The sequence below is a fragment of the Trachemys scripta genome, chromosome 5 (assembly GCF_013100865.1).
Source record: "Trachemys scripta elegans isolate TJP31775 chromosome 5, CAS_Tse_1.0, whole genome shotgun sequence".
NCBI classification, from domain to species: Eukaryota; Metazoa; Chordata; order Testudines; family Emydidae; genus Trachemys; species Trachemys scripta.
The window spans coordinates 76,463,840-76,488,910 of NC_048302.1; the positions used below are offsets into that span (position 1 = coordinate 76,463,840).

The window sequence follows — 25,071 nt, forward strand, 5'->3', positions numbered from 1 at the left end:
AATTAATTGATTACTGAGAAAAACCTGGGGAGTTACATAGAGAGATTAAAAAGACTATGATTGTTCAGTTTGGAAAGGAGAAAGTGATAGCAGAGTGAGAATTAAAATACTAAGTGTTATAGTAAACCTAAAAGAGAACTTCTGCCCACCCTGACTTGTAGTGCAAGAATGAGAAAGCAACTGATATATAAAACAGGTAAGGAAAATGCTTGTTTAATGCTGTACATACAGTAATAGACCGGTTGGATCTTTGCTGTAGGATACTATGGAGGAAAATGGTAATAATTTTTGGGGGGAAATAATGTTTACATGTATACAAGACTAGAGATAGCTTTTGCTTTTCTACTGCTTAGGTTACAAGGAATATAAGTCTTCTTGCTTCAGGACATAAAGTAATTGCAATCAGAAGGAATTCCCCATGCCCTCATGGTATAGTGTTGCACAGTAGTCACGATACTTTAGGGGCTTTTAATCTTCCAGCAAAGTATTGGTTATAGGTCACTGCAAGAAGCAGGATCACAACTGGAATTGTTGGACCAGTGTTCTGTTCAGTAAGGCTGCTCTTATGTTCCTAAGCAAATTTAATACAGAAGTATCATTAGGAGTATAGAAACAGCATCACACTGGTCATCCTTCTCCAATTTTTAAGGGTTTTTTTTGGTTTTTGTTTATTTCTTTACAGTTTTAAGTCCTTGTTATGCAGATTCTTCCATTTCCCCTCCCAATAAAGGGGGAACATTGGGAGCACAAAGGAGGAATCTCTACAGCTGATCCATGGCTTGAGGGTAAAGATTTCTTCCCTATTGCCTGCAGAACAAACTGATATTTAGACTTGGATGTATGCTGTTGCTCAGGACTTGGTCTTATGTTTGGATCTGAATTTCTCCAAAGCACAGAGGGTTTTGGTTCCTGTGCATAGGCCCCATCATATACAAATTTTATCCATACTTGATTACAGGAAGAGGTTCTGATACTAATAATTGTAGTTGATTATATATATTTTTTGTTGATTTCACAATTTACACCTTCCTCCCCCCCCCCCCCCCCAAAAAAAAAAAAAAGCATTTCCAATTTGTTCTTTCACAGAAGAAGCCTGTGGGAAAGTCCAGAAGTTAATGGAAGCCATTTACATTACAATCACTGCTTGTATTAAACTTCAATCTTTTAAACCTGAAGCAAGAAAATGTGAAATTAATTAGCCTGGCCATAAATGTTAACTATTTATTAAAAAAAAATACTGCAAACATACATTTTGTTTTTCCCCAACCAGGTAATTTGACACGGTGGGTAGAACTACTAATGCTATATTCTGAGGGCAAAAGAGACTGAATGATTATTATGACTATTATATCAGTGCTTACAATTCAACATAGAAGAAATGAATAGCCCTACTTCTGTAATTAATTTCTTAACATTGGTGGTGTCAAATGATGCACAGAAAAACAATAATAATAAAAACATGTCCTATAATCACAATTAAGTTCTTCGTTTCTGATTTGGACTGTGACTTGACTGTGGGAATGGAAGATTCAGTTTTTGTACTACCTCTCCAATGGTCATCCATGTCTTTGTTTGAATGACTTTGAATGATTTTTAATTGTCTTATACAACACCTAGCAGCTACATATTATTAAAGAACACTGTCTCTATTGATATGTTATACCTTTTCTGCTCAGTAGCTTATCACTCTGCATTAAGTTCAGAGGGTTAGCTGAAAATGAAAACAGCGGAATTACAGATTTCATTAAATTTCATAGGTAAAAAAATATTCAAGTCAGACTGTATGGTTTCTGTGACATCTTTGGAGTATATTATAGTAAATGCCGAACATTATTTAATGTAAAAAGGAAATAATGATCCTATGAAAATAGTCATGAAGTTCTATTGAGTTGTCCCTTTGATTCTTGTTCATGTAGTTCTTTAAAACGTTAATGGAAGTAATGCATGTGAGCTGAGGAAAGAAGAGACTTCAGAATAACTGGACATACATTCCTGATCTTCTAATATTCTGCTAGTGAGGAGGCTCCTATTATGTAGTCTGTTAGGGAGGATATTGCAATATTCTGCATTTACTTGTGTGGTTTTTTTGTTTTTTGCATGGGGGGAGTGAATGTTTTATATAATATGGTACAAAAGCAACTGTATAAGTACATCTACTTTGTTTGTTGCTTTTTTTTTTGTCCTCAAACTTCTTGGAGTATTTTATCAGTACAGCTGCATTATTCTTACTCTGAACAAAGTAATAACAGAAGCATAGTTGAAAATGGCTAATGTGCTTTCAAATCACAGAAGAAAATTGCTGTTGGTAAATTTAATGGCTATTTTCTTGGAGGATTTTTTCTTCTTTATATCTACAGCTCTCTCTGGTGCAGCTGGGCATGTTTTCTAGTGTACTAATTTATATTCTTTTTCAGGTGCTGCTGGCACCAAACCCCTAATCCGCACCCACTCAAACACGTGAATAAACCTGCTAGATGGTGTGGATTTGCTTTCCAGAGAGCAGTACTTTAAATTTTCTCAGATGTTCTCAATGATTCACTTGGGTCATTTTCTGCAGTGGTTTTCCAGGGGCCTTGAGTCCCTCAGTTCCTGGCTATTATTGTTTTTCTGAGAGTGTTGAAGGACCCTGTTGACAGAAGTTTTAACAGTTTTAACCAGTGATCACAAAGCTTTGCCACTGTGTCGTAAGCACTTTTAAAATGGGCAAATGAGGGAACAATACATTATCTTAGAAGCTGCTGGCAAGCCAGACAAATATATAGTTGGCCTCTTACATTTTTTTTCTGTCTAAACTTTCGACCATTGCCAGAATTAAGTTAATTTTGATGGCAAGTCCAAAAAGGAGTAGTACCACTGTGCTAGAGTTTTTTAAGCTCTGATTTTTGGCTAGCGACAGAGGGTAAGAAAACTCAGTTTTGAACTTTATTCTACTCCCACATGAGACAAGTAGTACAAGAATTGCCTGATAATATCATCTGTAAACAGTGAGTTGAGTAAAAGATTTGATTCACTGTTTTTCATGTCTGTGTTAACTAGTACAAACTGAAACTAGTTTTGTGTGACAGTTGCCATGATAGGATGGGATGCGAACTCCATTGGGCCACCAGTAAATGTTGAGAATGACTCAAGACAGCTTAGGTTTTTCAGCAAACACTGCAGCTTTTCCTGGCCTTGGGCACTTTTGAACACTCACTACATTTTTATTAATTAAGAAAATTTTAATATAGTTCTTTCTTCTATGTAACAAACTCTTGGGAACACTTACAGGAAAATTTCATTTAAATCACACCCCCTTTTATCAGCCCTGTTGAGGCTGAATTACAAGCCATTATGTTTCAGTGAATGCAACTTAGCTTTCATTACTTTGCTCTCATTAGTTAATACAGCCTATAATACTGTGCAATAGAAATGATTTTTTTTTCAGCCATGTTCTCCAAGACAATATTTATAATTTTATTTACAAATCACAGCCCTGTTTCTATGCTTTTTGTTCAGTGATTAACAATGACAAGTTAGATAGATTCATAAGGGCCCAAGAGTGCCTTTGCCAGGAGCCTCAGGTGTGGGGCACACACTTATGTGCTATCTCAGGAGCATCCTGGGAAGCAGATTGTCATTCACTTTGGGAGAGGAGAGTACGGGTAGCCAGTACAAGAGAATATGGAGGGAACTTTCTACCGCTTACTCCCTTTTACTTTCCCGTGCAGGACTAATCACAAGCTGGCCTAACTTTTTTTTGCACTGCTCCAGAGTCAACATATTACTCAAGTAATTACGGCCAGGTTTAACTAATTAATCTTTACTCCATGTCTTTGCCTTGTTTCTTATGATATCAGGTAACCGGAAAAAGCGAATATTAATTTTGAGTAATAAATTCATGTTAGAACTACTGTAAGCAAAGGGATTAATAACGCCTGTGAAAGGGACAAAAGAAAACAAATTAGATGATTTTTACAAAATGTGCTTCCTCTGTCACATTCCTGACCAAGATGATCCATTTGTTCTCAATAAACACAGGAGATGCAATATGCTTTATATCGGTGTCTGAAGAGACACAAACTAATGAACAACAAAACTTTATTTCAGATTGTACTATGGGTAAGACGTAAACCTCTATTTCAAGGGAGGAGAATTTTAAGTTGATGTAAAATGGACAGCGACTTACTTGACACGTCTTCAGAAGTTTTGAGCCAGATCTTCAACTGCTTTGAAGAGGCATAGCGCCATTGAGGAAGAGGTGGGGCAGTCAGGGCACTGGGGAGTGGCAGTGGAAGAGGAGATGGAGGAAAAGAAAAGGTTTTCAGCTTGGGATGAGGGAAGCAGGGGAGTAGGAACACAACCTCACTGTTGCATACATATACAAATTGGTAGCCCCCCTATTGTCACACTATTTCTTTGTATTGGGGGTGTGGGAAAGGCTTTTGATTAGAATGCATCTAGCCCTAATTTAATTTAAATCCACTACTGTCATTAGAACAGGGAAGGCTGCAGATAATCTTCCCAGGTTTACTTTGCAGTTTTGTTCCATCTGTGCTTTTGCTTTCCCTCTAATTTTGATGACATTTTCACATTTGATTATGGTTGTATATATACCAAAGCAGTATCTGAAAAAGAGAGACAAAAAGATGATGTGCAAGCTGCAGCAAGGTGTCATTTTAAAAAATATTTGAAGTTGAGTTGGTCAAAAAAGCCTCTGGAAATCCACAGGAGTCTTGGACTGGGTTACAACCAGTAGGAAATGCCATGACTTTGTAGACTGACAGTTGCTTCTCCATTGTGATAAGAAAGAGCTCTGCAGACTATAGATTGAGGACCACTGCTATGTATGTATGATATGCATACCCAGTGTATTGTTGTTTTTTCTGTAGTCACCCCCAATTACCTGTGATATACAGGATGTATTCTCATTAAGTTTTATAAAGGAAGAGGGCAGCCTTACATGTAGGTCTCCAAGAAAAAAGTGTAACTAGGAACATAAAACAATTGTGTCTTTAGGTGCTTTGCAGCAGCAACAACTGAGGACATGGCATAAAAATGTTAACAAAATCCAATTTCTTTTCTTTCTACACAAAAAAGAGAAAATGGATAAAGATAAAATATACTTTGTGGCAGAACTTCGACCTTCTCCCCGTGGATTCCACACTTCCAGGAGGTTTATGCTAGCCTCACAGGTTCACTGTGACCCTCCACATAGCCCTTCTCTCTCTAGGGACAGGGTTAAAGTCTACTGAGCCCTTTTCATCATAAGCCAGAAAGGAGGTTGGTGAGAGAACTCCCACAGTCTCTGTTGTCTCTACAGGCTTATTTCAGAACAGTTTAGCCTCCTGTCCTGACAGGGGCCTGTCTTCCCCTCCCAGGATGTGTTTCTATAGTGGCGGGTTGGGGGGAACCCGGGCCTGCCCTCTACTCTGGGTTCCGGCCCAGGGACCCTAATAGCTGCAGCTGTTGGCAGCCGACCTTTCATCGCCAGAGTTTCTACACTTCCCTGGGCCACTTCTCCACAGCACTCCTGCTTTTCTCTCTTAATACCTTCTTCACCCTTACCTTAGGGCTCCCTTTCAGTGGCTTGAGGGTGTCTTGATTACCCAGCCCTTCAACCACACTTCTCCTCTGGCTCCCTGGCTCTCCTTGGCCTGACCAGATTGAGTCCTTTTATAGTATCAGAGGGACCTTAATTGGAGTCTCGTGTTCTCATTAGCCTAATGGCTTCAACTGACTCTTTGCAGACTAATTGGAGTCATGTGTCCACCCTAGCCTGGATCAGCCCCTGCTCTGGTCAGTCAGGGCACAGAAAACTTCTTATCCAGTGGCCAGTATATCTGCCTTCGAGTACTCTGCTGTACCCAACCGGCCTGGGTCTATCACATATCTCTCCCCCCTGCTCAACACCAAGGGGTTGGGCAGCTTGGGACACCAGACAGTGTACACGTGATAAGCCATCCGCGTTGCCATAGCGACTCCCCGCTCTGTGCTGTATGCAGAACTGGAAAGGTTGGAGGGATAAGAACCACCTCCTTACCCTTGTGTTCTTTTCCTTGTTCCATTGCATCCATTGAAGAGGGGTATGGTTGGTCACAAGGACAAATCTGCACCCCAGCAGGTAGTAACACAATGTTTCCATGGCCCATTTTACAGCAAGGCACTCTCTCTCTACCACTGTGTATTTTTGTTCCCTCGGAAGGAGTTTCCTTCTGAGGTAGAGAATTGGGTGTCATCCAATTCCACCAATGTGATCATTTCGTCGTAGGTGGACAGATCGTTCTGGTATACCCATTTGCAGAGATCTGGCAGCAGTCCTTGCATGTAATGGTCCATGACCAAAATCTCCTCCTCCGGGCTACACTCCTCAGGCCATAACCACTTCCGAGCGAGGTGTATGAGGTCAAATAGTTGGGACGTTGGAGGTTTGTTCTCCTGGTATTTCCACTCCTGGAACCTCTGGGCCCATACCGCTGTCGTCACCCCTGATCATGCTAGGATCTCTGCGCTCAGCCGGGAATAGTCAGCAGCGTCCTCGGTGGGCAGATCAAAGTAGGCCTTCTGGGCCTCTCCAGCCAAAAAATGGGCGAGAATGCTGGCCCACTGCTCCTGGGGCCACACCTCATGCTGAGCAGTCCTTTCAAATGAGAGGAGATACACCTCTACATCATCCTCTTCCGTCATCTTTGGCAGACAGCTGGTGGCCCTCAGGGTTCGCGTCCCATTGGACCCCCGGGCCCGGGTGGTGAGGATCTTCAGCTGGTCCACTACCTCCTGCAGGAGGGCTCAATCTTGGGTCACCTGGCCCATTAATAATTGGTTGGTTTCCTGCTATAGCCTCATGGACTCCTGTTGCGCCATCGTCTGAGCCCGGGTTGTCTTCTGCTGGGCTACTGTGGCTTGCACCAGTGTTCTCACCACCTCCTCCATTGTGGTACAAATAAAAAACAAAAACCCCTTTAAACCTCTTTGTTTCTCCATGCTGTGAACAATCCCAATCCCACGCCTGACACCAGTTGTTGCAGAGCTCCCACCTTGCCCCCTGGGTCCTGCGATTCCAGGCGATTTATGCTAGCCTCAGAGGCTCACTGTGACCCTCCACGTAGCCCTTCTCTCTCTAGGGCCAGGGTTACTGTCTACTGAGCCTTTTTCATCATAAGCTAACAAGAAGGTTGGTGAGAGAACTCCCACAGTCTCTGGGTTATTCCAGAACAGTTTAGTCTCTTGTCCTTATCAGGAGCCTGTCTTCCCCTCCCAGGGGGTGTTTCTGTAGTGGCAGGTTGGAGGGAACCCGGGCCTGCCCTCTACTCCGGGTTCCGGCCAAGGGAGCCTAGTGGCAGCAGCTGTTGACAGCTGACCTTTCACCTCCAGAGCTGCTACAGTTCTCTGGGCCACTTCCCCACAGCTCTCCCGCTTCTCTCTCTCAAAGCCTTCTTCACCCTTACCTTAGGGCTCCCTTTCAGTGCCTTCATTACCCAGCCCTTCAACCGCACTTCCTCTCCTTTGGCTCCCTGGCGCTTCTTAGCCTGACTGGAGTGAGCCCTTTTAAAGTATCAGAGGGGCCTTAATTAGAGTCAGGTGTTCACATTAGCTTAATGGCATCACCTGACTCTTTGCAGACTAATTGGAATCATGTGTCCACCCTAGCCTGGAGCAGCCCAGGGAACACAAAACTGCTCATCCAGTGGCCAGTATATCTGCCCTCTACTACTCTGCTGTACCTAACTGGCTTGGGTCTATCACAACTTGTTTAAAGCACCTGCTCATTCTTACTATAAATGAAGCTTGTACAGGACTTTGCACTATGTGTACCTAAAGAAATAACTCTTTCTACAACAAATATATTACTATGATGTGGTGCTCTAATTAGACCCTTTGTGTACTTTTTTGAAGGCTTAATTAGGCAATGGTAGTCTCATAATTTATTGCAATTAGGGCTGGTCAAAAAAAAATTGAATGAAACATTCTCCCATTGGCTCAGCTACAAGGAGAGACTAAAGTATGTCATAGGAGAGTTCCAGCCAGGGAACGGGGCCTTTCTGGGAGTATAGGGACATGAAGGACCCAGAACTACAATTCTCATGAGGCATCATGGCAGCTCAGGCAGAGGTGGAGATAAACTTTGACCCAAAATTAAGCAGAAATGTCAAAACCTTTCAATTGGAGTGAAAATGTCAAAACCTAGCATTTCTGAATCTTTTTTCCTGAGCTTTTGGTTCTAGGAAAAGTTTGTATATTTCAATGTTTTTGTTAAAATATGGGATTGAAAACAAAATGTGGAAATATTTGTGTTTACCATGGCAAAGGAGTGCATATATTACCCAGATTTGTCAGTCCTCTGTATCTATTTATGCTTGCTTTTGTTGCCAAGAGTGTGCTGCAGTAAAGTAAATAGATAGGATTACACCAAACAAAAGTATTGTGATCATAAATTAAGGTTGCCATTCTATCAGTAGCTCACAATGTTCAGCCCTCACTCGTGAACATTTAATCCAGAATGAAGTGGGTTCTGAATTTAAAGTAATTAATTGCACATGTAGACTAAGAGTTCTGTGAATAAGAGTTCTGTGTTTCAAATTAGCTTAGTCCACTTCCAAATAGTTAATACCTCATCAAAAATTCCAGAATATATCCCCATGTACACAAGCCCTAAAGCTCTGAGTTTATACAGAGCCCTAGTCAAATCAGTGGCCTCTGCATGAGTGCAGAGTTCTGCCTGCAGGATCAGGGACTAAGTATGTAAGTAATATGTATGATCATATATGCTTCTAAGATTAATATTCTTCCATTGTGTACTGTCTGGGTTAAAAATGAGTGGCCCTTCCTTTGGATTTTCTTGTTCTTGCTGGCTTAATTTTAATATTTGTGTATAATTATAGTTGTTGTTTTAGTGCATGTTTATAAGACACTATAGTTTTTGTTTTGAAATAAAAAAAAGTGTTAGCATCTGGCAACCACACCTTGATTCATTCTAGCCCCCAGAGTCACGGTATGGTGCATTAATTTTTCAGTTTGTAATTTGTCAGCTGCATTTAATGGAACCAATTTTCATTACATCTGTTCTATGGTTCAAAGAGCTCTTTTAGTTGCCAAAGGGTGCCAGCTTCACACGGATTCAGTGAGGGTGCTAATACACTGTTTCTTGAAGTATTAGATAACTAGGGATGGTTCCAGTTTTATAGCAAACAGATTATTTTTACACAGGCAAATTCTATATTCATGACTTACCACTGTTAGACTTCAAATTAAAAGTGTAGTAAGTCTTTTCTCCAGGAACCACATATTGATTTTCATGTCATTTTCTTCATAAAACCTACTGATTGCTTATCTTTTCACTCAGGGATATGTTTAGTCTTTACTGGCTAAGGAAACACCTGAGTACCCTGTTTTAAAATAAAAAATAGTTTAAAAGAGTTTTACAAAGAATAACTCTGTGTAATATTCAGAACTATGGTGGGCTACTTGCTTTGCCAGGACATCTCTGCATAATTTTAATCTTCATAAAATGTGTAGTCGTTGTATAGTGTTAAATGCAAGTTTCCAATTGACAGCAACTTTGAATGAAAAGGTTTTTCCTCATGGGCCGAAGAAAATTTGAAATGTTCTACTGCACTTTGAAGTTCTAAAGCATCAGCCATATGAGAATTATAAAGCATTAATCCTGAAGAGTTTCCACCTGACAGTCATGAAATAGCATACCTGTGTGAAAAGTGACTCCGTTTCACTTCCTCAGGCAATGCCTTTTTTTCCCCACAGCTTCAGAAATATCATGCATCATGTCATATTGAGAAGATGGCCTTGGAATGACTAGATCCTTTTGAAATCACTGAAGTCTACAGTATTACTATATTTATCTAAGAAGTTTCAATGACATTTATAAAAGCTGTTTATACTGGGAGTTTTATTCTAGTTTGACTAGGTATGTGAAGCTTGCACCAGAAATACAATCTCGTACTTACTTTTAATGTTTCATCTTAAATAATAGGTGTTGTTCAGGTTCAAAAACATTTAAAAAAAAAGTGTGGGGTGGGGCATACACTATAGTACATTGTTTATGTAATGATAAAGTATTATAAATAAGATAAAATTCAACATGTGAGCATGTGTTCAATACTGCCACATGCACTAGTTGACTTGATCCTGCACATTTTAAAGTGAATGAAAGTCTCCTTTTGTCTTCACTTGGACCAAGATCAGGTCCTGCAACAACAGATTTTAATCTAAGGAAATGGTTTTCTCTTTTTCGTGAAATGAATCTTCATGTTTTTTCTGAAGGATAAAAGAACACATTTGCTGAGCCTCTTTTCTTTGACTTTCTTGATAAGTATTAATGTTTCAAGCAATGTTTGAGGATTCCTTTTCAGTCTTTGTTTAAAAGGTATACTTTATTGCATATGTTTCTCCCTTCAAGAGAAATTTATAGGCAAGCTCCAAAGATAATTTGATCTGTGTCTTTAACAATAACAAGCAGAATAATTTATCCTAATTCCTTGTGAAATTAGGAAGAAAACACAAAATTGTGACTGTAAAGTAATTGCATGAGCATTAACATAGGAAAGTTATGTTTATGCATTTTCAGCAGTATGCTGAAAGCAGCAAGAGACCTCTCCCCTAGTCTGAGCAAGATCAATCACAAGTTTACAGTCTACCTTCCCTGTGGGCTTTAGATTGGTCACTTTGTTCAAACATACTGAGGTCCATTTTACAGGCTTTCTAACCCTGTCAGTTAGATACAAAAAATGCAATCTGTCCTCCAAATAAGAGAAAAAAATCCAAACGTCTGAGGCTTCTAATCTCTTGTCTTTTCTCATTACATGGAAGCAAGAGAAGAAAGGAAGCCTTAGCAGTTTTTAAACATTCTGGCAAACAGCAGGACAGTGGTGTTTTTTTCCCCCAGTTTATTTTATGTGCCAAGCTAATGATCACATTTACATTTTTCAAAAGTAAAAATAAATCTTACAGTGGGGGTGATATTTTTGTGGCTGAAACTGAAGGAATAGGAATTCAACATTATAAGGTAATGTTACAAAAACTCCTATGAAGAATAATTGAAGAGGGGAGGGAGAAGCATCGTTCCAAAGCTATATTTCAGTTGAAAGGTTCTGCTTTCTCAAAGTTTAAACAAGATGGAACAGCACAGGGAGTGTGGGAAAAGAACAGCAGAGCCTTAGTCTTGGAATCAAGACTGCAAAATTATCTCTATATTTCTGTATAATGTATAGAGAGATGATATGGGCAATGCTTTTTATTCATTTTAAATTAAAACACATTGCAAAAGAAACAGCTGGAGGTGTCTATTACCCAATGCATTACAGGAACTGAAGCCTGACATAGAAGGGAAAAGATTACAATGTAGTGATGTAAAAAGAAGCAAGATTACTAGGATGCAATGAATCATCTGAGCGTTCTTTCATAGTAATATAATCTTTTCCCCCCTATATAGATTATAATACTTTTCAGTTTTAATTTCTTAATCACCAAGGGACTATAATTAGAAATATTTGGGAACTTGTGGATTATACATAATTCATTTCAATGTATTTTAATGGAAAAGAAGAAAAATATTTGCTATGTGTATTAATGAAACATATGTAGCAGTTTTTATGCAAGTGTGTGTTTAGTTGATACTAGGGCTGTGTAATACCACACTATGAATCTGTTATTAAATTGTGGTACTTTTCCTTCTGAGCAGAATCAGTCTCCATGTATATCTTAGGCCACCTATAGACTTTCTATCTCCCGATAACAACAAATATTACACCAGTTACTTAACAGAAAGTAAAATTCAAAAGATATAATACCACCTCAAAATTAGACTCATCTTTACCTGGAACCAGTAATATGACAGAAAGTTTCATATGTGACACTTGTCATTGCTGGGACTAATGTATAGCATCAGCAGAAGTCTATGCAGTTAAAAAGTCAGCTATTGTAGATGAGATTTTATAAAAACTGAGGATCAAATCACCAGCTGATGAAACTTGAGGTAGCTCCATACTCCAATTTACAACAGCTGGGGATCTGGACCATATTCTTTTAGATACTTTTTGACATTGAAAGAATTAAACATAATGAAGCTAGCCAGATGTCTGTCCATTATAGTATTTCAACTATGATGTTTACTCATAAAACTTCCCTTGACTTTATCAGTAGCAGTAAATCAAAATAAGACTGGATTAAAGTTATATTGTAATGTAATCTGAACAGAATTGCAACAAAAAAGGTTTGGACTAAGATTTTTTTTTTAAATGAGTCACCAAAATGAGTCTCAAAAGTTCATATTTAATCACCTACATAAGCATCTTGATTTTTCAAAGGTGCTGAACTCCCAGGAGTTTCAGATGCCTAATTGTTGGTTTAGTACTCTAACTTTATATAGTCATGTTGGCAAATTGGAGCTTGAATTGTATGTGTTAATATGATATGAGTCTGTTGTCTTTGTATAGTTTAGGTTCAGATGTGAAAAAAAGTGACTGGAGTAAAAATATTAAATATCTACATATATTCCTAGAGAAAGTCATAGAACAATGGTAGGCAACCTACGTGCCACATGCAGACCATCAGGGTAATCCGCTGGCAGGCCACAAGACAGTTTGTTTACACTGACCATCCACAGGCATGGCCACCCGCAGCTCCCAGTGGCCAGCCAGCCGCAGCTCCCAGTGGCTGGGAACGGCAAACCAAGGCCACTGGTTTCCTCAAGCAGGCAGCCATGCCTGAGGAACATGAATGTAAACAAACTGTCTCATGGCCTGCCAGCGGATTACCCTGATGGTTCACATGCGGCCCACGGGCCGCACGTTGCACACCACTATCATAGAATCATTAGAGGTGGAAGAGATCACTCCCTGCATTCCCCCTGCCCTTTTCTTAAAGTATCCCTTAAATATCTCCAATGTTGAAAATTTCTCCAGTATCCATGCTTTTATAACCAATGTTCCATTGCCAAACTGCTCTTATAGATACAAAGATTTTCCTGATATGAAGCCTAGTTATCCAGTGAGTCTATTGTTTCTGATTTTGACCCAGCTGAGTAATGAAGTTATTTGATTCTTTTCCCTTTATCTATCCCTTAGTGTTTCTTTATGAAAACATAATGTTTTCCAAATATCTTCTTTTCATCTGACTATATTTTATTGTGCAAGCTGAGAGATGTGCAAACTGTAAATGAATATCATAGGGCTTATGATTTTAGTGTTAGACCCAAATCTCTCACCCTATTCAATTGCAGGGGTTGTAATTATTTTTTGGCATCGAATGTTGCTTATTAGCCACTATAGTGGCCAAACACTTCTTTATGGTTCTGTTTACTCTAGTGTTTAACTTTGTTTTCATTGAATCACATTCTGTTGATTTCAGTCCATTTCTCAAGATCATTCTTTATTTTAATTCTGTTCTTCAAAGCATTTGTGATCACTCTGTTGTATATTCTCTGTTACTTGATCAGCATAGTATCCACCAGCTTGTTAACAAAGAATAAATATTGAATAGTATTGGTTGCAGAACTGCCCCCTGTGGAGCTCCATGAAATGTTTCCTCTCAACTTGAAACTGAATAGTTAATTATTAATCTGTCTGTGGTTTATCCAAATATGCTTTCAGCTTGTAGTTCTGTAAAATTCACATTTCTCTAATTTACCTATGATAATGTGACAATGTCAGATTGCCATGGTTATCTGTACTTAGGATCTGATCCTGCTTCCATACAGTCCAGTGTCTTAAATGGTGCAGAATCAAGGAAAGTTTTTGCAACAGATAAGGACAAGGGAAAAATGGTGCCCACTTTTTCTGCCTCAGCCAAGAATATTTTCCTACCCTCTTCCTTTCTGCATGCAGAGGAAGACTGTTTTGAAGACTCCTATAGTAGGAAGGGCTCCTTGGGAGATCCTGAGAGTGGGAATGTTAGCATTACAGGCAGTCCTCGACTTTACGACCTTCAAGTTACGATGAACAGCACTTACGACGCTTCTACATTGACATCCTGATATGACTTATGACAATAGGTTTCGAGTTTACGACACTCGGTCCCACAATAGAGTAGATTGTGGTTCCGAGTTTCGACACTCCCACTTACGACATAATTATAAGGAGCCAATTGTGTTGTAAGTCTGAAGACTGTCTGCACTGCTATGATTATTTATTTATTTATTACAGGTAGTACTGCCTATAATTAAGGTTACCTTACTTTCCATCTAAAACCCTGTTTTCAATTGTTTATAACTTTGAGAACTCTGTTTGGGCTGAAATTTTCCATTCAAGGTGTCTGCCTCAGGCTGAATTTTTTGGGAAAGTTTCTTAAAAATCAATATACAGCTTATATGAATGCCTGGTTTGCCAGATGGTTACCTGTCCTCCACAGAGAGACACTGGTATGTTTTAAAGTATTTCAAGTTCTCTGAAGGATCTGTTTCTTGATCACAATCTCATGTCCATTCTTCAATGAACCTCCCCCTCCCCGAAGATCAGGGCTGGCTGTTTATACAGTATTTTTTCTTTGTTCAACAGGCCTCTTGACAGGAACCAGGTCAAAACAGTGTACACTATTTCTCTAGAGGGTGAAAATTCCACAGACTTGTTACCTCCATTAGAGATTTGTATTAATTACTATCCCCTGTTCCCCACCCCCCACCTCCAGTGACTTTTATTCCTATGCAAAACTTCATTTAGCTCATCCATTGAGCCAGGAAGACAATTACTAGCTAGCCCATAATGATATACACCTCTACCCCAATGTAATGATGTCCTCGGGAGCCAAAAAATCTTACCGTGTTATAGGTGAAACCGCGTTGTATCGAACTTGCTTTGATCCGCCGGAGTGCACAGCCCTGCCCCCCCGGAGTGCTGTTTTACTGCGTTATATCCGAATTCGTGTTATATCAGGAGAGAGGTGTATATATGACACTGATAAAGTTAATACAATCATCTTTGAATATTCCATGTGTCCATAGTATCTGTCACATCTCAATATAATAATCTTTGATTATCCCATGTGTCCAAAGCATTGCATCTGTCAGAGCCACTAATGGTGTATTCCTCATTTTTAGGGTGCCCAATATGAGAAAACTAGGACCAGATTTAGAAAAGTACTCAACACTCACCGCTACAACTGAAGTCTATTGGAGCTATAGAAATTCATTTTGCTAAGTACTCTGAAAAATCAGGTCCTAGTTGTCCCAAGTTGAGCTTCCATAATTAGTGGACACGTTTATCACAATTTTGAATTTAATTTCTGTGTGCCTCAATTCCCCAGGTGTGAAATTGGAATTATAATACCACCTAATCTCTTAACGGAGTTATGAAGATACATTCATAAATATTTGTGAAGCATTCTAATACAGCATCATGGAAATGCCACTGAATATAAAATTAAGAATTTTTTGTATTCGGTGCAGGATTTGGATGGTATGCAGAATGTAAAACCAGTGGCCACACATTTAAATTAAGAGGATAAAAAGAAATATTGAACAACTACCATTCAATGTATGAGGCAGAGACCTGTGGAAAAAATAGTATGGGCTCATGTAATTAATGACTATCAACTTGAGTTTCACAGGAAATGGTTTTCCTGTACCATAAAAATGTTTCAGGTATCAAACATTTTCTTTATTTTTTCAATATTTTCTTCAAAAGATTATCCAAAAATTCCATTTTTAATTATGTTTCCAATAAAAATTTAAACAAATGCATAAAATATGAAAATGTTTTGAAATCTCAAACATTTTTGTGGAAATTTGTTGGTGATTTTACAAAAATCACCAGGGATATTAAAACAAGGAGGAGTCCTGTTTTCACGGGCACGTGATCATGCTACTTGTATTGAATCTGTACCAGCATGTGGTATGCACTTTACATTATCAGAAAAATCACTTCAGTAGAGCAGGATTTCACTCAATGCTTTTGGTTCTGCTTCTATTTTTTGGATCAGAAAAGTGTTTCTTTTTAAAACCTTTTTATTAGCATTAATGTACTACATTGTACATTCCTTATTACTTATTCAAGCTCATGTTAACATTCAAAGAACCTGGCTAAAGATCCAAGCTTGCTGCCTTCCTCCTTTCCATAGCCTAAGAAGGGTACCAAATTTCTAAATACCTAATACCTTTTAGGCACTTCTCTTGTGTAGGTAGACTCATAGACTTTAAGGTTAGAAAAGATCATAATTCACAATGCAGGAAATATCATAATGCCACTATATAAAGCCCTGGTTTGTCCACACATTGTATACTGTGTGCAGTTCTGGTCCGCCATCTCAAATAAGATATATTAGAAATGGAAAGGGTACAGAGAAGGGCACCAAAAGCAATTAGGGATATGGAACAGCTTCCATTTAAGAAGAGATTAAAAAGACTGGGACTGTTCAGCTTGGAAAAGAGACAACTAAGGGGGAACATGAGAAAGATCTATAAAATAATGAATGGAGTGGAGAAAGTAAGTATTCACATAACACAAAAACCTGGGGTCACCCGATGAAATTAATAGGCAACAGGTTTAAAACAAACTAAAGGAAGTACTTCTTCACACAACACAAAGTCAACCTGCGGAACTTGTTGCCAGGGGATGTTGTGAAGACCAAAACTATGAGCTGGTCTTCACTATGGGGAGATATGCAACAGGGGTCGATTTAGCAGGTCTAGTGAAGACCTGCTAAATCAACGGCGGAGTGCTCTCTGGTCAACCTCGGTACTCCAGCTCTCCAAGAAGAGTAAGTAAGTCAACCGGAGAGCACTCTGCCGTCTATTTAGCGCAGTGAAGACACTGGGGTAAGTCGACCTAAGTCACGCTACTTCAGCTACATTATTCACTGCAGCTGAAATAGCATAACTTAGTTCGACTTATCCCAGTAGTGAAGACAACCCCTATAACAGGGTTCAAAAAAGAATTAGATAAATTCATGGATGATAGGTTAGATGAATATGAATATGAATTAGATGTATTCCTGGCTGCTAGCCAGGATGGTCAGGGATGCAACCCCATGCTCTGGATGTCCATAAGGTTCAGACTGCCACATGCTGGGACTGAATAATGGGATGGATCATGCCCTGTTCTGTTCATTCTTTCTGAACCATCTGGCATTGGCCTCTGTCAGAAGACAGGATACTGGGCTAGATAGACCATTGTTGTGACACAGTATGGCCATACTTATGTTCTTATGTCTCCTCTCCTAAGCTAGGTTCTCCATTCCTCTGATCATCCTAGTAGACCTCTGCACCTATTCCAGTTTGAATTATTTTTTCTTAAACATGGGAGACTAGAATTTCACACAGCATTCCAGATGAGATCTCACCAGTGCTTTGTATAATGGTAATAATATTTTCCTACCTCTACTGGAAGTACCTTGACTGATGCATCCTAGAATTGCATTAGCCTTTTGCATAGCCACATCACATTGGTGTGATACCAATTGGTCACATCACATATACTTGGTGTGAAAGCTTTTCCATTGCAAAGACATTCCATATTTTACTCTACTACAGTTGCATAGAAACAGGAATCACATTTTTCCAATGTACCATACAAAGTCTAGCTGATAAACATAAAAAAGAAATTAATTTGTCATTCTGTTTAAAATGTAGCTCTATTATGGGAGCATTGAGTAAGCAGGACAGAAGCTCTCTAGGAAGCCGGCATGCTGTCATAAAATAAATATCTTTTAGTAATTTCCTCCCCAAACCGTCTAATTCCTGAACACATTCACCATATGTGAAAATATGTTCCTCTTTCCTTGCAACATGTCAAACAGAGCGCCTATCTAGTAAGCAAAAATATAATGAATTTTAACTGGAGTCAGATGCCATCAATACAATAATTTATATAAAAATATACTTTATGAGCTATGCAAATTGAAGATATCCCCTTTCCCATAGAGAAACCCACTCATCCAGATCAATTTATTTGCCCAAATCTCTCTCCTATCTCTTCATCTGTGTTGTTAATGGAGTAATCTCAGATCTTATCTACAACAATTGTCACTTTGATATTTTCTAGGGCTAAATTCCTCATTATTAATGGAAGTTGCTAAGTGAGAGGGCTTCAGTGACAGGAATTTAAAAAAAAATATGTCCAAAGCTGATGAGAGGTCTGGATGAATGTTTTTTTGTTACCTAAGTTTCTTTTTAACCCAACAATTTCTATGAACAGCTATATTTGGGCATCAGTCATGTTCAAGTTTACCCACTGTTTTGATGTTCTATTGTTAACCCAACTGATCACAACTTTTAAATGTGATGCATGATAAGCCAAATTAGGGAAAGCTAATCCAGCCAAGTTTATACAGAACTTCAGAACTCCCCCTTTGTCTTTTACGTTACCATATGCATTTTAATAGTGCATCCTTCCTTGCTTATAATGTTGTGTCAGCAATACCAACAGGGATGCACTGAAACAAATATAATAGCTCTGGGAGGACATTTATCTTTGCCAAGTCTACTCTACCTAGCCAAAAATTTCATATTTGTTCCATTCCTCCGACTCTTTTTTATTTTATTCCACACTGGAGGGTAATTTGCTTTTAAAAGATTGTTCCTCCACAATATTTATTCCTACATTTTTTTTAAAGATTCCTTTACCAGTTTAAATTTATATAACTGACAACAGTTTATTTTGACCCATTTGGAAATATTATTTTCTAAAATTTCAGATTTACCATAATTTATTTTGAAGTCTGATACCTAACCAAATTCCAAAGTCAAATAATGTATAATTTTTAATGAGGCTTCTGGGATACTGGACATATAGCAAGACATGGTTAGCATTCAAAGCTGTTTAGTATTCTAATCCAGAAGGCATTTTGATGCCCATTACCAGGGGGTTGTTTCTTACATTTATTCCAAATGGCTCCATTGTCAAAGCAAATCTGTGTTCTTAAATGGTGATCTTCTTAGTATTGACTATGGAGAGCCCAGCTATATGAATGGAAGGAAAAAGCTCACGCTATATTTGCATAGATCCTGAACAAGGAAATATCTTTTGGACTGTGAACACTTGAATCACTGAGCTGAAGAACCATTACTTAGTTTTGTCTTCAGAAACAAATGACACAGTTCTACTTAACAGTAACGTTAGAGGATTTTTCAGTGTGCTTCTATATTTGTCTATCCAAAAAGCAGAAACAAGATTGTTTGACTTTACACACAAAACAACTTCATTAGAAGAATATGATTAATGTTGCAAAGTCAAACCTTCAAAAATTTAGGAAATGCCAGAATTATGGTTGTCTCTGCAGCCTTAATTTGGCTCCCTTGAACATATGCATTGTGAGACACTCTTTAGTTGCATGAGCACATCCTGTTTTTTTCCCACAAGACAAAGTTTGTCATCAGTCATATACATAATTTTCCTGCTAGTTATTAAGAGAATACCATCTACTCAAATTTCCCAAATGTTGTAGTCCAATGTTTAGTGAAACACATATTAAAAAAATGACAATATATAAAATCCTCTCGTAAGTATAGGCTCTAAATTGACTACTTGAATCACAAGCTAAATTGAACCATACTCTCCACAACTCCCCAGAGAACTTTTGCCTCAAGAGAATTGGAAAATGCAGTACAAAGAACAAATCCATGTTTTTCCTCATATGGCTGTGCCCTGGCATACGTATTTGCTTTTTGGTTTTTCCCCTTTACCATGGCTTTTTAACCCCAGTCCACAGCAGCTGATCTGTGAACGTTTCTCTGCAATTGCCAGAATAATTCCAGATTTGACCAAAGCTCCAGAGTATGATCATGCCTTTTCAATCTGCCTGCCAGAACTTCTACCTCTGGAGGTGAAACAGAGACTAGTTTAGCATTCCTGCCTCATCTTTTAACAAACAGCTGTTACAGATATATTTTTGGGAAGTAGTGAGTAATTTTTTCTTTATTGTCTTTCATGGTGCCTCTCTGTTTAGTAGCATGTAACCTGCTTGGTAACTTTGTACAGCTCCATGTTCTTGATACTGCAGTCTCTCTTCTTGCAAAGTCCATTTATACAACAGTATAATGGTACTCTTGTTCTACAGCATACGATGCTTGGTGAAACACTAGCAGGATTAAACAAATGTATAAAACATTTATCTCTGTTTCAGTAACTGTTATTTTTCTTATTTCTTACAGTGACATTTATTTGACTTGTGTTCTGAATCTCTGTGACCATTTAAGTCCTTATGACTCACTTTGCTTGGGTAGATCTTGAAAACTTTCCCTTCCCATTGGCTTTATATCAGTCGTATTTCCTATCAAAAGAATTGACTGGATTAGTTGCTTAATCTCTCCACTATTGGTATATTTATTTTAAATATAAAAGTAATCATTAAGTATTAAAGGATCAGTTTAATCATTCATTCACTATTGTCTTTTAACTAGAGAATATCGTATCCTTTTAGCCAGTCAGCAAGAAGAAGTTTACTGTCTTGCTTGGAGTTTTGAAGAGTAATTCTCAGTCTGAAACTGATTTTCTGTGATGCACAGAAACAGCTTCTGTGTGCTGTACGAGGGATTCAGGCCTGCATTCATTGAGATACCATTATCATTACTAAAGTCCATATTTTATGGAAGTCATTCTTACAAGTGGGACAGGAAGAATGACAACATCCCATGCTGTTAGATTTCTTAAAACAGCCTCAAATATCAAGCCCCAGTCCAGTATTGTTCGTTTCGTTACAACTCAGTGCTGTCGTTAAAGGCTTGACAATTTACCTTTTGAATTTCTGTTTACAATCTCAGTACAGTTTCTGTAATAAGGTAGTATTCTTTATTGTTTAAAAGTAATTGAGAAATTACATATGTAATACTCAAAGAACAAACAGGCATATATGATTATATAGAGCACAGCAATCAGACGAACAGTGAAAATGTGGCTTTACAGAGACATGGTTGTATATTCTTTTGATCAAAGTGTCTTTTGAGATCACAGTCATCTCTGCTGGGCAGGTGAGTGCATACACTTAAGGTAGTCCTTCACCTTTCCCTCTTACCTCTGGATTTCATCTCCATTCAGAGATTTCTATTTTATGTTTTCTTTTCATCAGCAAAGAAAAAGACTGACATACCCTGGATGTTTGCAGGGTATAAGTTTTACTTTAGTTAAACTTGCACCTTTATGAATACTGATGTCTTATTTGTTTTTCATAAAGATCTAAAGAAGAGTTGAAAGGCTTCTAGACAAGGTATTGCTTAATAAGTTGCAGTTTGTTTTAAATTCTGTGGGTTTTTTTTTTTCTAAATATACATTCTTCTAGTCTGGCAACAATCTACTGGACACCAAGAGGAAAGTTGCATTTAGAAGAATGTGTTGAAGTAGTCATCTAAACATCTGTCCATACTAAACTCAATGGTGCAAACTCCACAGTTCTTACTCAGAAATTCCACTGAAGCCAAGTTTTGACAGAGTATGAATCATAAGATTTGGCCCTGTGATTTTGATGTTTCAGATTTAGGATTTGAAGCTTTCAGGTGCACAGTCTCAGGCAAAGCTGGATAAGGAAACTGTATTATTCTTTTCTAATTCACTTTGCCTCTCTATTTAAAGAAGTTACTTCATGCCTTTGAGTAGTAAGAGTATACCTATTCCAAAAATGTCTTTCACTGAACATCCAAGTAGGTGCTTAAATTTAATCATAGTGAAACAGGTATGGATTAAGAGAAAGGGAGGTATTATCTGATTTAGTGAATCATTCACCCTTGGCATATACTAATCAAGTTACATCCTGTTGATGTAAACAAGATATGATAAGCAAGAAGCACATTTCATCACTTGGAAAAAATGATTTAGCAATAGAAAATGCATGATCCCCCTGCTTATGAAGCCCACACTTCTTCAGGAAATTAAAGGAAACATGGGCCTTTAATGTACTTGCATTTGCACACTCTACACCCACTAAAGAAGTTTTGTTTTTAACTCTGAAGATATGACTAAAGAATGATTTAGGGAAGTTTAAAATTTTCTTACTCCAAACAGGAAAAAATTCTTTGTTTTTCAGATGTGGTGGATTGCCTAGAGCAAATTCACAGGTACAACAAACCTATAATTAGAGGGCCAAAACCATACATTTTAATATCTGCAGAGGACCTAGGTTGTGATTGCAAACCAGTGATTGTAGTCACCAAATGATCATTGAAATTTAGTTGCTCTTTTAAGAATTGGTAATAGTCATTTTGAATGCTTATATGCCTGAAGGCTTGACATTCCCTTTATATTCACTGGTGGATGGCTGTGGAGTTCAGGTCAGTATTTTTTCTCTCCAAGAATCAATAAGTGGGAAGTAGGGTGGTTCCAGCTAAATGTCAATCAGTTATAATGGCAAATGTGATAATCAGCTTGCCATTGTAATCAATCTACAATAGGCTAAGGAGTTATTCTATTTGAATGTCATTTTGACTTGATGCAAAAGAACACAGAACGTGTTTCATGGTACATCTACATTACCATGGAAACAGGCCAGTTACTTCAGAATACCAGCAAAAAACAAACATGAGAGTTAGTTTCAACAGTAATAATTCATAAATAAAAAATATCAGTTTGCCAAATTTATTTGCAAGATGACCTGGCTACTATATTTCATTAATACTGAGTCAACTCCTTTTAGGAAGAATTTTAATGTTTAATATGAATCATTAGGTTTCAGGTACAGTAACTCCCCACTTAACAGACTCTTGCTTAACATTGTTTCGATCCTACGTCCCTGCTCCGTTACAGAACATGCTCCATTTAAAGTTGTGCAATGCTTCGCTATAAGGTCACTTGCTCATCTGCTTTGTCTACAGCTGGCAACCCCCCTATCAGCTCCCCTACGCCACCCACAGCACCTTCCGCCCACCAGCAGACCCTGTGGATCAGCGCCTTCCCCCTCTTCCCCCCGCCTCCTGCCCGCAGCAATCAGCTGGCTTGCAGCATTCAGGAGGGAGGGGGGAGGAGCAAGGACTCGGCACACAGGCTCCCGCACCCTCCGCTGCCTCCCGAACGCCGCAAGCGAGCTGATTGCCCTGGGCAGGAGGCAGGGGAGGGACAGGGGAGCCTGTGCGCCGATTCCTCCCTCCTCCCTCCTGCCCCCTGAATATCACAAGCCAGCTGATTGCCGCGGGCAGGAGGGATGGGGGGAGTGGGGAGGAGCGAGCGAGTAAAGGGGGAGGAGGAAAAAGAGGTGGGTTAAGGGTGGGGGCTTGAGGGAAGGGGTGGCGTGGGCGGCCCAAGGGTTGAGCCACCCGCCCCAGTGCTTGCAGAGTAGGGGAAGCTGCCGCTGCTGCTGTACAATGTGCTTCTCCTAGCCTACAGCACCTTCAGCCTCCTTGCCTGCCTCATTGTTTCCAGTGCCAGTGGGCTGTGCCTGTGCACCTCCCAACTATAGTACTGTACTGTATGGCAAAAAAAAAAAAAAAAAATTCCCTGGAACCTAACCCCCCATTTACATTCATTCTCATGGAGAAATTGTATTCGTTTAACATCATTTCACTTAAAGCCACATTTTTCAGGAACGTAACTACAACGTTAAGTGAGGAGATACTGCATAGGACTTAATTTAAAAATAAGTCAATTAAAAATATATTTTATTTAAGTGGTCATAACAATTACCATACTTCATCAAACATCAAAGAAATGATGCACCTTCATGCACCATACTTCAAGGGGGGAAAAATCAACGTCTTTCAAAATAAGCATCTAACATAGATAATGTTTAGATTTGAAGACTAAATTATGGAATTCAGTTAACTCAATGGCTATTGTCTAATGTTGACCCATGAGATCCAGGTTTTGTAGTAATATTGAACTGCTTGTTCCCTGGGCTGGGTGTATGAAGAAGTGATGCTGTCTGTGTACAAGAATTGGCTGAGATTGCTTACAGAATGTCTTCTTTCACCTTCACGAAGAGAAACACAAATGCAGAGGAGAAGGGGATGAAAAGGCTTCTGCTGTAGGAAAAAATGGCTGCTTGAAATGTAAAGATAAAGAAACCCTCAAATTTTCATTTAAAACTACCCTGTGTCCTGAACTTTTGGCTCAGCATAAAAAGAACATGCCATACCTTGGCAATAGGAAATATACTTTTCAAAAGACATTTTGTGTTTCCTCATTAATCCAAGCCTTTTCTAAATGCACTGACAGGGGAACTTGCCTTACTCAGCTGGGTAGTGGTGTGAATCTGACTGTCTTCTCTGATACAGAGCTTTAAAATTGATTTTATTTCAATTGTAAGAGGAAAGTCCTTGCTTCAGGATGGTCTACTTAAATTGATTCAACTACTGTTTCAATTAACCAAGGGGAAAATATGCTGGTCTTGCTGGTGTTTTTGCAACAGTGTGTCAAGGAAGGAAAGGGTGTAAACAATTATAATTGAAAAATTATATTTGTCTTGAAAGGCTTAATTTCAAGCTCTGCAATATGACCTTGGGAAGATGAGAGAGAGAGAGAGAGAGACCACGTTCAGATGCCTAGGGCTCCCCGCTGCAAAAATAAATAAATAAATAAATAAATAACATTTAAAAAATCCATTGAAATGAATTCCACACAGAATAACATCTTGTGTGATTTTCAAAGAAAACTGCTACCTAGGGGCAAAATAGTTAACAGTAAACAGTGAAGTTTTGTTTTTCCTTCCATTTAATCTTTGCTTGATAGATTGGCATTTAGTTGGGGCAGTAGCATCCTAGAAAGAACCCACTGATTCACTGGTTCCCAAAAAGTTCAGAAGAAATAGTTTAATGCTTTTTAATACAGATGTTATCTGTCATTAAAATAACCTAGGCTTGAAAAGTATACGTATCTGGCAAATCATTTCCAGATAAGTAAAACCAAAGAAAATCTTGAATGTTATCTAAGACATCAGAAGTTGTTTTTAGGTTTTCAAGATATCTTTTTTTATTATTTTAGGAGGTAAAAGGTTTTTTTTCTTTTTTTTTCTTCTTTTTATTTTTAGAAATATCTGTTTGTACAGTGTCTGTGTTTGGGCTCATAACGAAGCACTTTTGATCAGCACTAACAGGTCTAATGGTTGAATCTTCGAATGCAAAACTTCTGTTGAAAATAAACTTCAAGGTCTCAGAGTGCTCTCATCAGATCAATTGTATGAATAAGTCTCAGGTCCCAGAGTAGATTGCATAAATCTTTTTGGCTGAGCTTG

General features: G+C 38.6%; 1 protein-coding gene across 1 annotated transcript in view; it reads left to right on the top strand.

Annotated features, from left to right (window-relative positions):
• The window catches only part of TENM3 (teneurin transmembrane protein 3), a 1,277,620-nt gene that overhangs the window by 50,072 nt on the left and 1,202,477 nt on the right, over positions 1-25,071 (top strand). The window lies entirely within an intron of this gene.